Source organism: Halichoerus grypus, chromosome 15 (assembly GCF_964656455.1).
Source record: "Halichoerus grypus chromosome 15, mHalGry1.hap1.1, whole genome shotgun sequence".
Taxonomy (NCBI): domain Eukaryota; kingdom Metazoa; phylum Chordata; class Mammalia; order Carnivora; family Phocidae; genus Halichoerus; species Halichoerus grypus.
This window is the reverse complement of record NC_135726.1, coordinates 17,147,259-17,153,751: the sequence shown is the minus strand read 5'-3', so window position 1 is coordinate 17,153,751 and position 6,493 is coordinate 17,147,259. Positions and strand designations below refer to the sequence as shown.

General features: G+C 47.0%; 1 pseudogene; it reads right to left on the bottom strand.

Moving 5' to 3' along the window:
* Positions 1–2,828: 2,828 nt before the first annotated feature.
* On the bottom strand, positions 2,829–3,657 carry LOC118546444 (peroxiredoxin-1 pseudogene; annotated as a pseudogene).
* Positions 3,658–6,493: the final 2,836 nt, after the last annotated feature.

Genomic DNA, 6,493 nt, shown 5'->3' with positions numbered 1-6,493 from the left:
CCCGCTTCTCCCTCTCCTACTCCCCCTGCTTGTGTTCCCTCTCTCGCTGTCTCTCTCTCTGTCAAATAAATAAATAAAATCTTTAAAAAATAAAATAAAATAAAATAAAAACTGAAAAGCAGGGGCGCCTGGATAGCTCAGTGGGTTGGTTGAGCTCCTGCCTTCGGCTCAGGTCATGATCCCAAGGTCCAGGGATCCAGCCCTGCATGGGGCTCTCTGCTCAGCGGGAAGCCTGCTTCTCCCTGTCCCTCTGCCTGCTGCTTCCCCTGCTTGTACTCTCTGTCTCTCTCAGTCAAATAAATAAATAAATCTTTGGAAAAATTTTTTTAAAAATTAAAAAAAAAACCTGAAAAGCAATACACAGCATCATGATTCCGTAAATGTTAGTCATTTGAGAACCCCTGGCTCCCAAGAGAAGGAAAAGTGAACCTGGTCAGTGACACAATTTCCAATATCAAGAAGCTCAAAGTTATAGTATGTATGTATGTATTTAAAAGATCTTATTTGAGAGAGAGAGAAAGAGCACGAGCCATGGGGAGGGGCGGAGGGAGAGGGAGAAGCAGACTCCCCACGGAGCCTGGAGCCTGACTTGGGGCTCAATGTGGGGCTCCATGTGGGGCTCCATCCTAGAACCCTGGGATAGTGACCTGAGAGAAGGCAGACACTTAACTGACTGAGCCACCGAGCCATCCCACCAAAGACCTAGTTTTTAGAGGCACAAGGAAAAACCAATTGATCCTTCCAGGCTAACTGAGTTATTTTACAGACAGGATTTCATTGGCAGAGGCTGGAGGGTGGGCCTTGACACAAGTGAAGGGAAGAGGAGGAGGGGCTTTCTCTCTCCACCCGCGGGGATGGCTTCCTGGGCTCCAAGAGGAGGAGTGGGGCCTTCTTTGCTCCTGGGAGACTGGAGGCCCGGCTCTGTGGGGCTGGCCTGCCTGGTGATCCTGCCGCACATTATCTGGCATTCTTGAGATACCAGTTGCAAAGATACCTGTGCAGAGAGAGGGCACCTAGCCAGCCATGGGGCTCCCCCTCTTTCAGCAGGCCTAGGAGAGAGTGAGAAGCTGGAGGGAGCCTGCGGCCCACGGACTGCACTCCGGGAAAACCCTGAGCGGCATGAAGTGTGGAAATAGTTCATGTTCATCTAGCACTTCCTGTGTACCACCTTCACTTAGGTTTCTCACAACCACCCAACAAGGTGGCTGCTACTGTGATCCCCATTTTACAGATGAGGACATTGAGGACCAAAGGGAGTTAAAGTGACTCGTTCAAAGGCTTAAAATGAGCTGGTGGAAGAGCAGGATTCAGACTCAGGCAGTGAGCACCTACCCCGGTGCTGGGAACCATTTTGCAATCGTGGTCTTGGAGCTGGAGCACCAGCCTGAACCCTACCTCTGCTATGACCTGGCTGTTCTCTCTGAGCCTCACTCACCGCCTCTGGAAAATGGGGGTAATACGTTCTGCTCTGTAGGCAGGTCGGAGAACCACGTGGCCCACCCATGGCCTGCCCCTCTGGTTTCAGCGCTGGTCAGTCCCCCACCCCACCCCTTGATGGAGGGAAGCTTCAGCCTCGCTGAGCAATCAGCAGCTTGAGCTGTGCTCTTACCAGCTTCTCCTGGCTGCCCTGGGGTCTGGAATTTCAGGTTAACTTGACAGATCATTTCTTTTCTTTTCTTTCTTTCTTTTTTTTTTTTTTAAGATTTTGTTTATTTATTTGACAGAGAGAGACACAGCGAGAGAGGGAACACAAGCAGGGGGAGTGGGAGAGGGAGAAGCAGGCTCCAGCCGAGCAGGGAGCCCGATGTGGGGCTCGATCCCAGGACCCTGGGATCATGACCTGAGCCGAAGGCAGACGCTTAACGACTGAGCCACCCAGGCGCCCCGACAGATCCTTTCTTGCTAAATTAAGCAAGGTTTGCCTTTCAGTTCAACTGGTACCTAGAAATAAAAGCCTTCCCTGGCCTTAACAGTATAGCATGGAGATTAAGAGGCTTTGGAGACCAGTGGCCCTGGGTTCAAATTCCAGTTCTATCACTTTTACTGTGTAACCCTGGACAAATCATGTTACTACGCTGAGCCTCTGCTTCCAAATCAGTAAAATGGATGTAGTGATAGTACCCAAAGGAATGTATGAGGACCGGTGAGAGAAGGCGTACAGAGTACGATGAGCTCTAAGACGTGGTAGCTATCTTTTTTATCATACCATATATTACAAATACTAGCATCGAGCAGCATGCCTGGTACATAGTCAGCATTCAATGAATAAATGGATGAATGTTGACCTGTCTGCATCCCTCATTACCTATGAGCTTCTTAAGGGCAGGAAACATTTTTTTTTTTTTAAAGATTTTATCTATTTACTTGAAACAGAGAGAGAGACCACGAGCAGGGGGAGAGGGGCAGAGAGAGAGGAAGAGTGAGAAGCAGACTCCCCACTGAGCAGGTAGCCTGATTTGGGGCTCGATTCCAGGACCCTGAGATCATGACCTGAGCCGAAGGCAGATGCTTAACTGATTGAGCCACCCAGGCGCCCCAGGAAACAATTTTTTTTTAACTTAGATTATTATTTTTTTTTTCTCAGTTCAAGTTTAATAGAAACAATGAAAGATCAAAAGTGGTTCCCACAGCACAGCTCAGGCCATTCTCTCCAGGGGAAGAAAGGCTGGCCTCCCCAGCCCCTGCAGGAGAGGCCCGTCCTGTCCCATACCACATCTGCACTGAGTCTGAAGTCTTGTGTTTTAAGCCTGACAATGGTACAAAAGAGATTTTGTTTTCATGGCCACCCACTGCAGCCCAGCCCTAAAATGGCCCAGTTCTCACTTCTGTTAAGAGAAATATTTTTTGCTCTTCTGGACATCAGGCTTGTTGGTATCACTGCCAGGCTTCTAGCCAGCTGGGCACACTTACCCATGCTTGTCAGTACATTGGAAGGCTTGAACTAGTTTCAGGGTCTCATCCACAGAGCTGCCGGCAGGAAGGTCATTTATTTATTTATTTATTTAAAGATTTTATTTATTTATTTGACAGAGAGAGAGACAGCGAGAGAGGGAACAGAAGCGGGGGGTGGGTGGGAGAGGGAGAAGCAGGCTTCCCGCGGAGCAGGGAGCCCAATGTGGGGCTCAATCCCAGGACCCTGGGATCATGACCTGAGCTGAAGGCAGTCGCTTAATGACTGAGCCACCCAGGCGTCCTGGGAAGGTCATTTAGAGTGAGCTGCCAAAGGATATCCTTCTCATCACTGATAAAGAGGCCCCTGAACGAGATGCCTTCATCAGCCTTTAAGAGTCCATAGTCCTAAAAAGAAAGAAAAAGACTCCATGGTCCTGAGTGACGCTACACCTGGGGTCTGATACCAAGGGAATGTTCATGGGTCCCAGTCCTTCTTGTTTCTTGGGTGTGTTGATCCATGCCAGGTGACAGAAATGAGAATCCACAGAAGCACCAATCACTTGGTGAGTTTCTTAAATTCTTCTCCCCTGTCACTGAAAGCAGTGATCTCCCTGGGCACACAAAGGTAAATTCAAGAGGGTAAAAAAAGAACAGGATGTATTTGCCTTTGTAGTCAGGTAGTCTGATGTCTTTGAACTGGCCATTTGGCATAATAGCCATGGCTTTGAAGTTGGGGACAGGATGCCCAATTCTGGCATTTCCTTTATTTTTTTTTGTTTTAAAGATTTTATTTATTTATTTGAGAGAGAGAGAGTGCACGAGAGGGGGTAGGGTCAGAGGGAGAAGCAGACTCCCCGCTGAGCAGGGAGCCCAATGCGGGACTCGATCCTGGAACTCCAAGATCATGACCTGAGCCGGAAGCAGTTGCTTAACCGACTGAGCCACCCAGTCGCCCCCCAATTTTGGCATTTCCTGAAGACATCTTGCTATGGGCAGCTCTGAGACAGAACACACCAAGACCAGTCAGGAAGAAGATGCCTTATTTATTTTAAGTAAACTCTACATCCCACATGGGGTGTGAACTCACAACCCTGAGATCAAGAGTTGCATGCTCTACTGACTGAGCCAGCCAGGCACCCCTAGGGCAGGAAACATATTTTGTTTACTTTTGTGTCCACAGTGCTGAGCAGAGTACCTAGCACATAGTGCTGAGCAGAGTACCTAGCACATGGGAGTGCTTAATAAATGTTTGTTATTTGCCCTAATGAGCTAATGAATCTGGTCAACCATCATTTATGGTGCTAAAACCACAAGGTAAAAGGCTGATAGATAAGTTGATAATGGGGGATCAGCTGACATTAACTGAATCTTAGTATTCTAATAGAGCCAACCAATTTCTTGCTTCCTGATATGATGTTGTGGGAAGTACTCAGAACCACATATGAAATATGAAATATTTTTGTCTAAAAAATTGAATCTGGGGCACCTGGGTGGCTCAGTTGTTGGGTGTCTGCCTTCGGCTTGGGTCATGATCCCAGGGTTCAGGGATCGAACCCCGCATCAGGCTCCCTGTTCCTCGGGAACCCTGCTTCTCCCTCTCCCACTCCCCCTGTTTGTGTTCCCTCTCTCACTGTGTCTCTCTCTGTCAAATAAATAAAATCTTTAAAAAAGAAAAAAAATTGAATCTGGGGGTGACTGGGTGGCTCAGTTGGTTAAGCGTCTGCCTTTGGCTCAGGTCATGATCCCAGGGTCCTGGGATCAAGCCTTGCATCAGGCTCCTTGCTCAGCGGGAAGCCTGCTTCTCTCTCTCCCTCTGCCTGCCTCCCCTTGCTTGTGCTCGCTCGCTCGCTCTCTGTCTTTCTCTGTCAAATAAATAAATAAAATCTTTTTTTTTTTTTTTAAAGATCTTATTTATTTGACAGAGAGAGACACAGTGAGAGAGGGAACACAAGCAGGGGGAGTGGGAGAGGGAGAAGCAGGCCTCCCACAGAGCAGGGAGCCCGACGCGGGGCTCGATCCCAGGACCCGGGACCATGACCTGAGCCGAAGGCAGACGCTTAATGACTGAGCCACCCAGGCACCCCTAAATAAATAAAATCTTAAAAAAAAAAATTTCTTTCTCAGGACCCCTGGGTGGCTCAGTTGGTTGAGTGTCAGGCTCTTTTTTTTTTAATGATTTTATTATTTATTTGAGAGAGCTAGCGAGCGAGCTCAAGCAGGGGGAGCAGCAGAGGGAAAGAGAGAAGCAGGCTTCCCGCTGTGCAGGGAGCTCAATTCAGGGCCGGATCCCAGGGCCCTGGAATCATGACCTGAGCCAAAGGCAGACGACGTTCAACCAACTGAGCCACCCAGGAGCCCCAAGCGTTGGACTCTTGATCTCAGCTCAGGTCTTGATCTCGGAGTTGTGAGTTCAAGCCCTGCATTGGGCTCCACGCTAGGCCTGGACCCTACTTAAAAAAAAAAAAAAAAGTCTTTCTCAGAGATGCAGACTGAAATATTTTTAGGAGAAGTGACATGTTATCTGGGATTTAAGAAAATATATATTCTGCAAAAATAAAAATAAAAATACCAAAATAGCCAAAACGTATGGAACACTGACAACAGCACATGCTGGTGAGGCTGTGGAGCCGTAGGATCCCTCACCGCCGGGGGGATGCAGGATGGTACAGCCACTTCCGGAGCTGGTTTGGCAACTTCTTACAAACTAAACATCCTTTCACTATACATTCCAGCAACTCTGCTTCTTGGTATTTACCCAAAGGAGTTGAAAACTTACATCCACACGAAAACCTACACATGAATGATTATAGCAGTTTTATTCATAGTTGCCAAAACTTGGAAGCAACCAAAATATCCTTCAGGGGTAAGTGGATAAATAGATTGCAGTACATACAGACAATAGAATATTATTCAGTGCTAAAAAAAAAATGAGCTATCAAGCCACAAAAAGACATGGGGGAACCTTAAATGTTTATTAATAAAAGAAGCCAATCTGAAATGTCTATAGCCGTTATGATTCCAACAGTTGGGGAGGAAAAATTTTTCTTTGTCCTTCAAGATTCTTCTAGGTGGTCTAAGAACCAAATTGACATGAGTCTGATTAACAGAAGGAAAGGAGTGACTCCCTGGCTGGCTCAGTTGGAAGAGAGTGTGACTCTTGATCATGGGCCTGTGAGTTCAAGCCCCTTGTTTGTTGTGGAGATTGCTTAAATAAATAAAAAACTTTTTAAAAACTTTAAAAAAAAAACCAAGGATGGGGCGCCTTGGTGGCTCAGTCGTTAAGTGTCTGCCTTTGGCTCAGGTCATGATCCCAGGGTCCTGGGATTGAGCCCCACATCGGGCTCCCTGCTCAGCGGGAAGCCTGCTTCTCCCTCTCCCACTCCTCTCCGCCTGCTTGTGTTCCCTCTCTCGCTGTGTCTCTCTCTGTCAAATAAATAAAATCTTAAAAAAAAAAAAACAAGGAAAAAACAAAGTTTAATTACATGTGCATGGAAGCCCAATCATAAAATTGAGACCCAAAGAAATGATCAAGGCATGCAGTTTTTATATATTTTAAAATTTTAATTCCAGTATAATTAACATACAGTATTATATTAGTTTC